Genomic DNA, 16,015 nt, shown 5'->3' on the forward strand with positions numbered 1-16,015 from the left:
ATAGGTGAATACATGTGATTGAACTTTTGAACCCTCACCGGATGTGTATCCGCTCTATTCACTCAAGTGTTTAAGGGTTAATTCACTCAATTCTCTTCTAATCATGTTTTCCAAGATTTGATTTTCTTCTAACAATCAACATTTATTCAATGCATGCATACATTCATCATGATGTCTTTCATTTAGGTTGTAATGGGGTTAGGGTCAAGGTAGGATCATTTATGGTCAAGTGGGCTAGGATTTGAATCTTTGATTGGCATAGACTTTCCCACCCAACCTATCTAATGACCTATACAAATGCGAGCTATTCTAACTACCCACTCTTCACTTTTTCTTACATACTCATGCATTTTCTTTTCATTTCTCAACACTTATGCATTGATTCTTAGTGAGCTTCACTTTGGGGCATTTTGTCCCCTTTATTGCTTTTCTTTTTTTTTTATACACATTTTTTTTCTTTTCTTTTCATCATCATTTTTTTTTCTTTATATATATGATTTTTTTTTCTTCTTTCAAACTAAATACGAGAACATCAATGCATAAGGTCTCTACATTTAATCAATACATGAACATGTGCCCAATTCCTAAACATAAAAGTGTATTGCCCCTTTTTATCCCACCCAATGTTCCCAAGCCTCACCAACTTGAATAATACACACTCTCACTAGCCTAGGCTAATCAAAGATCCAAATAAGGACTTTTCATTGGTTTTCCGCCTTGGGTTTGTAATGAGCTAAAATAAGAATGAGTTGGTTAAGCATAGGCTCAAAATTGGTTAACAATGGAGAGTAAAAGGTTGGCTATTTGGGTAAGTGGCAAATGAAATAAAAAAAAAAAGAATCCAACTAAAAGTACGGAATTAAAAGTACGGAATCTATCATCCAAAACATCTAAAAATATCCAAAAGCATCCAATAATATCTAGAAGCATCAAAATATCTAAAATCCAAAATAAGCAATAAAAGTATCCAAAGCAAACTAGAAATGCAAATGCATCAAAATATATACAAGGATGTGCAAAATGAGATAACTAGGCCGAAAAAAAAGTTCACCGGTTCCCAAATAATGCTACCGGTGCCCTCCCCACACTTAAAATTAAGCATCGTCCTCGATGCTAAACCGGAGGATCAGTGGGAGGTACAACGATAGGCTCTGGCTCTGGCTGTGGCTGTGGGACCGGCTGAGTCTCCTGTGTCTGAGGTGGTGCCTCCATGTGCGCTGGCTCTGTAGTGTCAGGGGCATCCTGCTGAGCTGGTGCCTCCGCGTCCTCCTCCTGATGATCCTGCTCATCGGAGGCCGGAGAATCGGGAAGCGCAGGTAGCTCAGCGCCTAGAGAGATAAGGGCCTGGTCCATCCGATCCAAACGGCGTCTGACATGGTGTCGCTCTCGCTCTAAGAACCGGAAGAGACGCTGGACCAGGAGATAGGTAGGCTCAGGTGCTGCTGGGGGTCTGTAGATGGTGAAGGAGCTGCGACTGTAGAAGAGGATGGGGCAGCTGCAGGGGCTGGTGGTGAAGGTGTCCCTATGATAGCCCTAGCCCGAGAGCGGCGGCTAGCAGGTGGCTTCTCGTGCACCCAAACACCCCAGGGGATAGTAACCTCCCTGTCATCTGCATCAGCTGGTGGTGGTCGCACATCATCATCTGACCATGGGACATCAGCCAAGGCTGCCATACTCGTGACCAATGTGGGAAACAGAAGTAGGCCACGAATATGCGCCCGCCACATGCACTGTCGGATAAGTCTAGGGAAGGAGACATCCTTCCCTTCCATAACACACCCGATCAGCAGAAGCATCTCCATGGGGACCTCAGAAAAGTGGGTGGTAGGCAGGACGTAGTGGGCGAAGATCATCTGCCAAGTCCTGGCCTCCCTAGTCAAATGAGTGAATAACATCCCCTTTGGCTTGGTGTTGCCCGCATCCATAACCCATGAAGCCTCCGGTATCCCAATCACGCGCCGAAGCGCCTCATAATCAAAAGTCATGGTATGGATGGCTATCTCAGCCTGATGATGGGCACACTGGTCATGCGGAATGTATCGGCAATGTAATGCCTCCCCAATGGCGGCCTCGGTGAGCATAATCTCTCTACCCCTCATATGAACTGAATCCAAGGTCGGACGGAAAAAATTGCAGTAGAATTCCTTCACCCAAGATATATTGATGTCACCCAAATCCCGGTCAACAAAATCAATACCTAACTCAAGGATCCGACCATTAATGCGCCGTCTCACATCATTAGGTAGGAGCAACTTCTTCTCAATATTTAGCTTCGTGGTCCGATATCTAGAGAACCGAAGCTCACAGTAGAGATTGGGAAATTTGCCAGGATTGGTAGAAGGCAACTGCTGATTCTCTTTATCCTCGTCCTGCAATGGATTCCTAGCATAGTTCTTGTAGATGGAAGGAATGGAGGGGGTAGAGTGTTTTCTCTTCTTGGAGGCGGTGGCTATGGCTTTGCCTTTATCCGACATCCTGAAAAAAAATGTGATAGAATGTATAAAACATTTAGCATGTAACAAAGAAGACATGTTCAGGATACCATTATCAAAGAGCAGTCATGATGTTGCACTGAATATGTAAAAGTGAACAAGTAAGCATAAGTGAATGTACCAAAACTGTAATCCTCATTAAAGGTAACACCTCATATGCAAAAGGCACTAATATCATCATATTCATGAAAGAATTGTTAAAGAGGGTGAAAAGTGAGTGTAAGTAAAATGGTGAAAGAAATTAGTGAGTTAGAAAAGTGGATTAGTGATATGATGATATATAGGCTCAATTGAACGAGAAATTGCGGTTCATGTTCACGATGATTGTGCAAATCCAGGAAGTCAAAAAGGAAACGGAAATTTGCCCAAAACTGAAATAAAGATCAAAATGAAACTAATTTCCTTGAAAATCGGGCAGCATTCCGGCTTAAAATTGGCAATGGACAGTGGGGACTACGATAGGGCAGCAGAGACAGATTGGCACCGCCGTGAACGGTGGCGCGGTGGTTCGAGAAACTGAAGGGTGGAGGGGCGGCGATGGTGATAGGGTGAGTCGGTCAGAGGAGTAAGGGAGAAGGGAAAAGAGAGAGAGGAAGGCAGTGATGGTGGCGCGGAGGCGGAGACGGTGGCGCGGTGGGAGTTCGGCCGGGAGGAGGAAGAGAGGAGTGAGAGAGAGAGAGAATGGGTGGTGGTGAGAGGGGGAAGAGAAGGTGACGATGAGGGAGGGCGAGTCGCCGGCGGTGAAGATGGCGCGGCGGCGGCCGGTGTTGCTGCTGCGATGACAGTTGGGGCGAGGAGAAGAAGAAGATGAGGTTGGAGGTTGGGGTGCGCGACTGCGCAGTGTGCTTCGCGAGCTAGGGTTATCCCTATTTTTGAATTGGCGCGCGCGCGCACCTTGCGCATCCGCGCCCATTGAGAAAATGTGGACCCTACGCGTGCGCGTACAACGCGCTTAAGCGGGGATGAGCAGAAATAGGAAAGGACGCGTGCGCGTACCGTGCGCGCACGCGTGCATGGAGTTGGGCCAGGGGCTTAGAGTTGGCCCAACTCAGGCCTAACTCTCTGGAGAATGGCCTGGGAATCGCGCCACTAGATTTGCGCGCACGCGGCAAGTACGCGTCCGCGTGCATTGAGGGGAATGGAGATCTACGCGTGAGCGTACAGTGCGCGTTAACGTGGGGTGGCATATTAGGCAGGGGCGCGTGCGCGTATCATGCGCGCACGCGTACATGAGATTGGGCCTGAGGCGTAGAATGGGCTTGAGGCACGCCCAACTCTCTGGTTCATGGCCTAGTTTGGGAACACCACGCAAGGACGCGCGCGCGGCAAGTGCGCGTCCGCGTACGTCGACGAGTTGTGAATATGGCGCGCTGGCGCAATGCATGCGCTCGCGCAGATCGGGTTGGGCCTGGGGCCTAGAGCTAGCCCAGAAATGGCTTAACTCTCTGGGGTTTGGCCCAATCATCTGCAGCAGCAAATCGGCGCGGACGCGGCAGGTGCGCGTCCGCGCAGGGTATGGAGATGGTGAGGGTTGAGGTGGTTCATGGTAGTAATCTTGATAAGGTTGTGGTGGTTCTAAAGGTTCTTGCTCATAATGATCACAAGGATGTGGTATGGGTGATTGGTTATATGATGGATAAGGGTCACATAAAGGTACTTGGTAGAAAGGGGCTTGTGAGTATGGTTGAGCATCATGTTGAGGATAAGATTCATAGGCATATGGTGGTGGTTGATTGTCATAAAAGGACTCACCATAACCATTGAATTGACATGCATTAGGATGAGAATTATACCTATAAGTGTCCGGAGGTTGATGCCGATAGGAGTGATCAATTCCTTGAGGCTCTTCCCATCTTTGTTGGTTCCATCCATGGTACATGTTGCCATTAAAGTCCACATTTCCTACAACACACTTAGAACCAAACTCAAAGCCAAAGTTGTGAGAATTCATAATGAGAGAACAAAATAAAACTAACAAAAATTAAGAAACAACAAAAGATAAACCTATTCACAATATTCACATATGTACAATAACCAATAACCAAACACCATTTGGATTTTTTTATGGTTTAGAATTTCACAAATGAATTCTCGTTGCAAGTATAGTTTCTAAACCAATCACTAATCCTTTCATGCAAAAATTTGTTTGTCACTAGTACAAACCCCTAAAATTTATAAACCGAAGTATTGGACCTCGAGTCGTTCTCCCTAGGAATTACAATAAAGTGTCTTGTTATTGGTTATGAGTTATTTTGGGGTTTTGGATAAGAAGCATGAAAAGTAAATGACAATGAAAATAAACTAACAACTATAAAAAGGCTCTTGGCAAGGTGTGAGAACTAGAAGTCCTATCCTAATTATCCTTCTCAATTGTGATGAGAATTGTTCATTGCTACCACTTAGTTAACCCTTACTAATTAAAGGAAAGTCAAGTGGATGAATTGACTTGAGCCACAAGTCCTAGCCAAATCCCAAGGAAAGACTAGCTTTAGTGCACTCCAAACCAATTAGCAATCTCTCCAATTATCAATCAACAAAGGAATTAGATAACTCAAGTGTTACTAATTACTCTACCTAGGCCAAGAGGAACAAAATCTACACTAAAACTAAGAGAGGCATTTCAACAAACACATAGAGTGCAATAGAAGTAAACATTATTAATTGCAAGAATTAAAGGAATCTACAACTACAAAAATAAGAGATCAACAATAGAAAAGCAAAGAAGACACATTTATTATGAATTACCTCTTATTGAATTGAAAGAAAATGGGATGAACAATACTAGATCTACAACAAAATAAAAGAACAACATAAAGGAAATTACAAACTCACCAAATCCTCTCGCAAAAGGCATCTCAAGAGAGTCTATCAGGTCGGAGGAGAGTCATCCGACCTCCCTACCATTTCATTCACAAAAGAAGATGGGTAAGGAATAATCCCTGGACACGATGATCCAGTGGTAATAACTATGATCTTAGCAAATGCCCATCTCCATAGAACCCTAGTAGACCAAGGAAGCTCAGCGGACATTCTTTTCAAGCCCGCTTTCGACAAACTAGGGTTGGATGAAAAAGAGTTAAGAGCCTACCCCGACACCTTGTACGGATTAGGTGACACGCCAATAAAGCCACTGGAAGTTTTGCCCCTCCACAACACTTTTGGAAAAGGGGAAAAATAAAAAATTATGAGTATAGACTTCATAGTCATCGATGTAGGGTCAGCATATAATGCTTTAATCGGCAGAGCTACCCTTAATCGACTCGGAGCGGTGGTATCCACTCCCCACCTTTGTATGAAATTCCCGACCTCAGCGGGGATAGCAACGGTAAGGGGAGACCAGAAATTGGCAAGGAAATGCTACAATGAAAGCCTAAACCTGAGAAGAAAGGGCCGAGAAGTCCACACAATAGAGCTCGGAGGTGCAAGGGCTAGAGAAGAGCTGCGACCACAGCCGGGAGGAAAAACCGAGGAGATACAGGTAGGCGAAGAGGAAGGGAAAAACACTCACATAAGAGCCAACCTAGGGGAAACCCTAAAACAAGGATTGACTAAGCTCCTAAGCGATAACTCCGATCTCTTCGCCTGGAAGGCATCCGACATGCCTGGGATAGACCCCGAGCTCATGTCCCACAAGCTTTCGGTCTACCCGGGGTCCTGACCTGTACAACAAAGAAGACGCAGCCTCGGCCCAGAACGAGCCCTGATAGTAGAAGAGCAAGTACAGGCGCTCCTGGAAGCCGGTTTCATCAGAGAAGTCAAGTACCCAACATGGCTAGGCAATGTAGTGCTAGTCAAAAAAAAAAAAAACAAAATGGCAAATGGAGAATGTGTGTCGACTATACCGACTTAAATAAGGCCTGTCCCAAGGACCCTTATCCACTGCCAAGTATTGACACCCTAGTAGACTCCAGCTCGGGGGTATCAATACTTGTTATTCATGGACGCCTACTCGGGGTATAACCAAATTCCGATGTATGAGCCAGACCAGGAGAAGACGTCATTCATCACGCCCAGAGCTAACTTCTGCTACGTGGTGATGCCATTTGGATTGAAAAATGCAGGAGCCACATACCAGAGATTGATGAATAAGGTGTTCGCCTCTCACCTTGGAAGCCTAATGGAAGTATACGTTGACGACATGCTGGTGAAAACCGAAAAAGAAGTCGACCTCTTGTCAGATCTCTCACGAGTCTTTGACACCATAAGGTTACACGGGATGAGATTAAATCCCGCAAAGTGTGCCTTCGCGGTAGAGGCAGGAAAATTTCTAGGGTTTATGCTAACACAAAGAGGGATCGAAGCAAATCCCGATAAGTGTAGAGCTATCTTGGAGATGAAAAGCCCGACTTGTTTACGAGAGGTCCAACAACTGAATGGCCGACTTGCAGCCCTCTCCAGATTTTTGGCAGGATCAGCACTAAAATCCCTTCCACTGTTCTCCTTATTGAGAAAGGGATGTCAGTTTGAATGGACTCCTGAATGCGAGGAAGCGTTCCAGGAGTTCAAAAGATTCTTGAGCCAACCTCCTATTCTGACCCGACCTATAGCTAGAGAAGACTTCGTCCTATACTTATCTGTAGTAGACAAGGCTGTCTCATCGGCCCTGATAAGAGAAGACGGGGCCGGTCAGCACCCAGTATATTTCATCAGTAAAGTTCTACAAGGCCCTGAGCTAAGGTACCACAAGCTAGAGAAGTTTGCATACTCCTTAGTAGTAGCCTCACGAAGGCTACGGCCTTACTTTCAAGCTCACACAATAAGAGTCCGCACGAACCAACCCATGAAGCAAATCCTCCAAAAGACGGATGTTGCAGGGAGAATGGTTCAATGGGCAATAGAGCTCTCCGAGTTCGACGTGAAGTATGAAACTCGGACGGCGATTAAAGCCCAGTGCCTCACCGACTTCATTGCAGAATACACAGGAGACCAAGAGGAAAAACCAACTACATGGGAACTCTATGTAGATGGATCCTCAAACAAAACAGGAAGCGGTGCGGGCATAATATTGGTGGATGAAAGAGGAACCCAGATAGAGGTTTCCCTCAAATTTGAATTCCCAGTTTCAAATAATCAAGCAGAGTATGAAGCCTTGATTGCTGGATTGAAGCTGCCGGAAGAAGTCGGCGCTACAAAGGTGATGATATACAGCGACTCGCAAGTGGTGACCTCCCAGATAAGTGGAGAGCATCAGGCAAAGGACCCAAATATGAAGAGGTACTTGGAAAAAACTCTGGAACACCTTGGGCGCTTCGCAGAAACCGAGGTCAAACACATAACTCGGGATCTAAATAGTAGAGCAGACGCCCTATCCAAGTTAGCAAGTACCAAGCCAGGAGGGAATAACAGAAGCCTGATCCAGGAAACTCTCCAGGAACCCTCCGTAGTAAAAGAAAAGGACAAACAAGAGGTCCTTGAGGTAGCCGGATTAAGCCTCGGATGGATGAACCCCTTGGTCGAATACATGAAATTCGACATCCTCCCGAAGGAGGAAAAAGAGGCTAAGAAAATCCGGAGGGAAGCACAACACTACACCCTAGTGAAAAATATTCTCTACAGGAGGGGGATATCAACACCATTGTTAAAGTGCGTACCGACCCCAAAAACCACCGAGGTATTGGAGGAAGTCCATAGTGGGATCTGCGGAAATCATCTCGGAGCAAGGTCATTAGCCAGGAAAGTGATCCGAGCTAGATTCTACTTGCCGACCTTGCAGAAAGATGCGACCGAATTTGTGAAAAAGTGTCAACCATGCCAGATGCATGCAAATTTCCACGTGGCTCCCCCGGAGGAGCTCATTAGCATCACTTCTCCATGGCCCTTTGCGAAATGGGGAATGGATTTGTTAGGTCCTTTTCCCCAGGCGCCAGGACAAGTTAAATACCTGATCGTGGGAATAGATTACTTCACAAAATGGATAGAAGCAGAACCATTGGCCACCATCACCGCACAAAGAAGTCGGAGGTTCCTCTACAAAAATATCATCACAAGATATGGGATACCCTATTCCATTACTACAGATAATGGAACCCAGTTCACCGACTCTACCTTTAGAAGCCTAGTAGCCAATATGAAAATCAAACACCAGTTCACCTCGGTGGAGCACCCACAAGCCAATGGGCAAGCCGAGGCAGCCAAGTCATACTGGCAGGACTGAAGAAAAGACTACAAGATGCAAAAGGAGCCTGGGCCGAAGAGCTCCCACAAGTGCTATGGGCTTACAGGACAACCCCCCAGTCCGCCACTGGAGAAACGCCCTTCCGACTAGTCTATGGCGTAGAAGCCATGATACTTATAGAAGTCAACGAACAAAGTCCAAGAGTAATTCTCCATGACGAGATCGGAAACATACAGGGACACAAAGAGGAGCTCGACTTGCTCCCCGAAGTCCGAGAAGAAGCCCAGATAAGAGAAGCAGCGTTGAAGCAAAGGATGACTACAAGGTACAACAAAAAAGTCATTCGAAGAGCATTCGCCCCGAACGACTTGGTCTTGATCAGAAACGACATTGGAGCCAACAAATCAGGGGAAGGAAAACTCGCTGCAAATTGGAAGGGACCATACAAAGTCAATGAGGTCTTTGGAAAAGGTTATTATAAAGTAACCGACCTGAACGGAACCGAGTTACCAAGGTCGTGTCATGCTTGTAATATGAAAAGGTACTACCGTTAAAAGCGAACTCTACTCCCTGATGTACTCTTTTCCCAACTTCATGATTTTTTCCCAAAAATCAAAGGATTTTTTCTGGAGAAGGGTTTTTAACGAGGCATCATAGTAGAGGCTAAGGGAAATAGATTGTCAAAAACCCTTAGTAGCCATAAGGTACCTCCCCAATCAATAAAGATCTTTTTCATCTTATAAATATCTCTTATAAGTTCCTTTTTTGTTTTTAATTTCTTTCGACGAAACGCGCCGACTTAAGCTCGAAAAAACGTGAAAATCCCATGAACCGACCTAGATGGTCGTCAGGATAAAACGACGAGGTACAAGTCGGTGTAAAGAGGTTACAGAGGTTGATCATGATAAACTCGGAAACATTCCGACTCATAAGTCGAGATGGGAAACCGAGTAAAACAAGAATGAATCACAAAAGTAGCCTAAGTCATAAAAACTCAATAAAACAAAATTGAGTACGAGGAATAAACAAAAGAGATCGAAAAAGCCCAGGAAAAGATTAGAAAGCTGTCTTAAAAATCCTTAAAACAAAAAGGTTCAGAAAGACAGACAAGCCAAAGAAAAGGTTTTTCAGAAAAGATCAAGGGGAGTTCGAAAAATCATTATAAAAAAAGCATGCACGCATAAGGTAACTTAAACCCTTATCCAAAAAAGGGTATTTATTAACATTAAACCCTTATCCAAGAAGGGGTATTTATTTTTTGTTAACTTAAACCCTTATTTAAAAAAGGGTATTTTAAATGTTTTGTTTACGGCCTTATAAGGCCAGAAGCAAATTGTTCAAACACCACCAAACACAAATAAAAAGTTTAAAAAAGGGGGGGAGACCCACAGGCCGGGTCCCCAAATAGCCACAAATTACTTTTTCGGAAGAGGAGTAGACAGATCACCACCACCAGAGTCAGGAAGAGCGCCACTAGGACCAGGGAGAGAGGCATCCATTGGAGACGAAGAGGAAGTCGGAGGAACTGCTGAAGAACTCGGAGCGTCCTTTGAGTGAGGAGGGAACTCAATGATCCTCTGCCCCCCGAGTCTTCAATTCTGACTCGGAAACGATCATGGGAGCAGGGGGATCAACTATGGCACCGTCAAGGACAACTTTGTCAGGATCCAAAGGAGAAAGATCCAAGTCAGGAGCAATGACTCCAACTTGCTCCTTAAAGATCCTCCAAGCCTCCTCGACAGCCTCAGCAATAGAGTCCTCCAACTCGGTATATGCCTTCCGAGAATTCAGCAAATCATTCTTCACAGACACAAGATCTTCAAATAAACTTTGGTAGCTGTCCTGCGCTGTTTTCCTCAAGCCCACCTCCATGTTGCATTGGGCTTGCAATTTCCTCTCCCTCTCCCGAAGGCCATCTCTCTCCTCCCTCAGCTTGGCGACTTCCTCCTTCAACCCCCTCTCATGCTCTTGATATATAAGAAGCCTTCCTTCCAGCTCCTCAACCTTCAAGGTTGAACTCAAAGAGCTGAGAGGAGCCTTCTCAAAAATATCTAAGAGTTTACCACAAACACCCGCCGCCCTGAGACTCTCCTCAACCAAAGTGGTAAGGTGATTCCGAACAGATACATCATCCATCCTCATATGAGCATGGGGGTAGATGTACTTTCGGACGAATGCAAGGGCATCCGCCTTAACCTCACCCTCAAAAGAAGAGCCGGACTCTAAAGTCTTGCGCTTCCTCCTCTCGGGCTCAGAGAAGGTCGGGCGGAGGGGGGCGGCTGAGAGAAAGCTGAAGAAGAAATCACAATGGGCTGGGAAGGAGTCCCAACGTTCCGAGGAGGAAGAGGAGGAGGAGGAGGAGAGATAACCGCCTTGGAGCCACCAGTCCTGGCTCGAGACCTTGCTTTGGCCTCCTGGACTCTCTAGTAAGATTCCTGAGCATTCTTCTTCGCCATCTCTACAAAAACAAGAAAGTAACAAAAAGTCAAACAAGTCGGTACAAGAAAACACAAGTCGGAAGTAAATTAGAAAAACAAAAGCTACCTAGTTGCGCCTGGATAAAAGTCGGAGACCCCTGGAGGAATTTCTTAGTGTCCAGATACGGGGCCCTCTCCCACACTTCTCGGAGGAACCCCACAACGGCCGCCTCCACTTCATCTAGGTCATCCAGACCATATTTCTCATAGGGGGAGGCCTCCAACCAGTACAGGGGAAAACGAGGAGAAGAAGTATCATCCAGAAAAAAGGGGTGGTGACCCTCTACAGCTTGCACTTTGAAAAAATAATTTTTAAAGTCATGGAAGGATTCGTCAAAAAGGGTGAAAACTCTCCGACCCTGTATGGCTCGAAAAGACACCCACTATTGCTTATTATTTAACCCACTAAAGGGTTTGGTCATATGAAAAAGATAGAAAAAAAATCTTCAAAGAGGTCGGGAACTCCAAAGCCTGGCTGATAAGTTGATAAATTTTCAAAAAACCCCAAGAGTTGGGGTGAAGCTGAGTAGGGGCAACTCGGCAGTGATGCAAAACAGACATCTCAAAATTTGAAAAAGGAAGAAAAACACCCAAACGGGTGATCATACACTCATACATAAAGAAAAAATGAGAGGCCGCTTCATTGGCCCTCCCGAAGCAAACCCGGTCTTCTGGACCCGGGACTACCAACTCATACTTCGGCTCGTCCTCCTCAGAAGTACAAATTCTGTGGCGAGTACGAAGGTGGGTGATAAATTCAGTATCAACCGAAGGTTCCTCCCCTAGGACCGTGACATCAACCCACTGAGAAAGAACATCTACGGAAGCCATTTTCTTTTCTTAAAAAGGTGACAAAAACCTACAAGGGAAAAAGAAAAGGAAAATCAAAAAACACGGTCTCTAAAGGGAGGGAATACGGAACTAAACGGAAGTCTACAAAACCAACCTATCTATCTACAAAATAAAGGCATGCAAATAGAAAAGCATGTTACAGAAGGAGAAAAAACTAACCTTTATCTGAAAATGAGGGTTGGAGGAAGTAAAAGCCTTCGAACACAAGAGTGCAGCACGAATAGATGAAATTTGAAAAATCGCAGAAACGAAACAAGAAAAGAGAGGGAAGGTATTTATAAGTACGTTAGGGGCACAATGGTAAAAACGGGGTAGTCATTAATAAAGACGCACCGTTACCAAGACCATCAATCCCTACGCACATCCCTAACGAACGCGACGCTTGATTAAACGTAACTGTCAGAACCAAAAGGTCACGAAAAGTCATGTCAGTTTTAGACCGTCACGTTGGTCCTCCAACAAGTCGGCTACAATCCCGAGTAAAATACTCGAACCCGAATCTTGAAAAGAAATTGGGCTCGAGTAGGGGCACTGTTCATACCCTGGCCCAACGCTAAGGCCCAGGATCCAAGTAAAAAGGCCCGACCCAAAGGGTTGAGCCTCACCTCCTCACCAAATCAGCCGCTACGAAGTCGGTATTCACTACGACTTGCTCTAAAGAAGTCGGGAAGTAGGGTCAGCTGGCAGATAAGCACTCATTTACATGAGTAACTGCCCCTAGAATCTCTCTAACCACTTCCACGAGCCATATCTTAACTTCCCTAAGATAAAGGGACGGTTAACACCCTAAAAACGACACTACTCCAACGGTGGTTATTGGTTCACTGATGAGATATTTTGGTGAGAAACGAATCTCTCACTAAACATCACAATCCAACCGGCAAGTGTACCGGGTCGTATCAAGTAATAAAAACTCACGGGAGTGAGGTCGATCCCACATCCCTTTTTCAACATCTATCAGTGCTCTGTCCGTAGCAAGAAAAGGCCTCCCTAGGATGATGGGGGTGTTAGGATCCTCCTCCATATCTAGGATGACAAAATCAACTAGGAGAAGGAATTTTCCCACTTTTACCAGCACATTCTCTACAACTCCAAGTGCTCGTTAAATGGACTTGTCAGCCATTTGGAGAACTATTCGTGTGGACTTCAGCTCAGAAATTTTAAACTTCCTCATAAGAGATAGAGGCATCAAGTTTATACTTGCACCAAGGTCACAGAATGATTTCTCAATAGTTATGTTTCCTATGGTACAAGGTATATAAAACCTTCCAGGATCCTCCTTCTTCTCTGGTAAACCTCTTTGGAGAATAGCACTACACTCCATTGTCATTTCAATAATCTGTCCTTCCTTCAAGGGTCTTTTCTTTGTTAGCACTTCTTTCATAAATTTAGCATATAATGGCATCTGTTCAAGTGCTTCTAAGAACGGAATATTGATGCTGAGTGTCTTGAATATGTTCAGGAACTTTGAGTATTGCTTATCCTCGTTTTCTTTTTTGAATCTTTGAGGATATGCAAGTTTAGGGATATATGGCTTCATCCCTTCCTTCTTCTCTTGTAGCTGTGTTTCAAGGATGTCCACATCTTTCTTTGAGCTTTTTGCATTCTTGGTCGTTCTCTCCTCTTCACTTCCATACGTTTGGGCCAACCAATACTGTCCAGCCCATTAATCTCCGGTTACCCATCGTAACAGTTACGAAGGTCGGAACTTGAAAAAATGTTTAAGAAATTCCAAGAGGAGAACAAAGTCTTGAGAACTATGTTGGAAAAAAAAAGAAAAAGGAATTGAACTCAATAACCAATTGTTGCAACATATGATAAAAAAAACTGAATTTTGAAATTCCAAACCTTCAACTAAAGGGTGAAGAAACAAATGCAGTATAGGATGTGTTAGGATTTGGTTGAATTAGTCCCACATTGCTCAGGATATCAAATGGAGTGGGTGGCCTAGGCTATAAATATGAGGCTAAGTTCTCCATTTGTTTTTTGCACCAGTCAGAAACACTTTAAGCTTGTATCTGATTTTTCTTTTCCTCTGTACTCTTTGATTAGAGAGTGTTGTGAGGTGTAGTTAGATATTTGCTTTGAGAGAGTGTGTGTGTACTGGGGTGCCGGTGAGAGAAAGAAGTCTATGTATTGTAACAATTTTCACATAGTGATATTCTCTGGTTGTCATTTGACAACGGCCGTGGTTTTTTCTCCGGTAATTGGAGTTTCCATGTTAAATTCTTGTGTTGTGATTGTGTCTATTTTATTTCTCTGTCAAAGATGTTTTCTCAAGGGGGAATGGTGTATTATTCCTAACAAGTGGTATCAGAGCTTCGGTTCGGTGGGATTTATTCTTAGTATGCTCTGTGGTTGCAGCCTAGTCTGACCTTCCACATCAGAAAAGAATTTTGTCCTGTGGCATGAGGTTGATCTTTGGTTGCTGTTGTTGTTGCTGGAAGGCAGTGTGACACTGTGAGAGTGCTGTTTGGAAAGGTTCTGGCTAAGGAAAGACTTGGTATTTAAGTGTGTCCATTGTGACCCACCTCTCTTTCCTAGGGACCCTTCCTAGTACACGGTTTATACTATTCCAGTATACAGTTGCAACAATGTCAGGATATTCAAGTGCTGTGAAGCTTGAAATAGAGAAATTTGATGGAAGAATCAATTTTGGCTTGTGGCAAATACAAGTCAAGGATGTGTTGATACAATCAGGTTTGCACAAGGCGTTGAAGGAGAAGATCTCTGGTTTGGAAAATATTTACATACATATATACATATCCCAAAATATCCAGAATACAAAGATAAAACTTTAACTCTCCTTAAACCTCTTGTTAGGATTTGGTTGAATTAGTCCCACATTGCTCAGGATATCAAATGGAGTGGGTGGCCTAGGCTATAAATATGAGGCTAAGTTCTCCATTTGTTTTTTGCACCAGTCAGAAACACTTTAAGCTTGTATCTGATTTTTCTTTTCCTCTGTACTCTTTGATTAGAGAGTGTTGTGAGGTGTAGTTAGATATTTGTTTGAGAGAGTGTGGGTGTACTGGGGTGCCGGTGAGAGAAAGAACTCTATGTGTTGTAACAATTTTCACATAGTGATATTCTCTGGTTGTCATTTGACAACGGCCGTGGTTTTTTCTCCGGTAATTGGAGTTTCCACGTTAAATTCTTGTGTTGTGATTGTGTCTATTTTATTTCTCTGTCAAAGATGTTTTCTCAAGGGGAAATGGTATATTATTCCCAACAGAATGATGGTGGTGAACAATCTCCCTAAGAGATGATGATTTTGTATTTCAGAATAACTATGACATTTGGATTATTAAGTAATTAGTTATGTAAACATTATTCTTGCTTATTCATTACGTAGATATTATGAATATTATTTGGTATTTATATGAAAAATGGACATATATTTGATTAATTCAACATTCAAATGGTTGACTTGTTGAGTATGCTCATTAATGTTTTGAAGCCAAAACTTCCCATTTTTGCATGAATTCTCTCTTCGGAGGTCTTTTATGCGGGTGACTTCCAATTCCGAAATGATGGAATCATGACTTGTAAGTTTTGAGGTAAGCTTGGTATTGGTAGCTTAAAATCACGTTATGAGGTTACAAACTATATTGCTTATCCCATATCATAGAGATATCAAGTTTCCTTTTTATAGCTTGGATTAATGTTATCTAGTTTTCACAAAATAATTAAAATTTTAAAATAAAATTTATTTGCTAATTATTAAAATTTAGTTTGAGATACATAACTAAGGGTGGCAAGCAGGGAAGTCCGTCCCGTCTTGCCTAACTGTGGGCTGGCGGGTTAAGCCCGCCTTTTATATTCACAAACATTAAAGTCTTTGTAATTATAAATATCTAATAGACATAATTATAAACCAAGTTTTCATCTAAAACATAATTATAAATATTGTCTCCAAAGTAAAATAAACATAATCCAAAACATAATTATAAATATTGTCTCCAAAGCAATATAAACATAATCGAAAACACTCAATTTTCATCTTCGTACTCTTGTAAGTTGGGTTGGGGAAAGTTGGATTTTGCAAAAAAAATTACAAAAATACTCCTTTGCACAAA

At 43.6% G+C, this 16,015-nt stretch overlaps 1 protein-coding gene across 3 annotated transcripts in view; it reads left to right on the top strand.

The window, feature by feature from the left end:
* The window catches only part of LOC107605096 (soyasapogenol B glucuronide galactosyltransferase-like), a 31,715-nt gene that overhangs the window by 2,844 nt on the left and 12,856 nt on the right, over positions 1-16,015 (top strand). For all 3 annotated transcript variants that reach the window (XR_002349352.1, XM_021104960.1, XM_021104959.1), the window contains exon 3: positions 15,397-15,496. The gene's annotated coding sequence lies outside the window, so the exon portion shown is untranslated. The remainder of the gene's footprint in view (positions 1-15,396; positions 15,497-16,015) is intronic.

The sequence above is a fragment of the Arachis ipaensis genome, chromosome B06, assembly GCF_000816755.2.
Source record: "Arachis ipaensis cultivar K30076 chromosome B06, Araip1.1, whole genome shotgun sequence".
Taxonomy (NCBI): domain Eukaryota; kingdom Viridiplantae; phylum Streptophyta; class Magnoliopsida; order Fabales; family Fabaceae; genus Arachis; species Arachis ipaensis.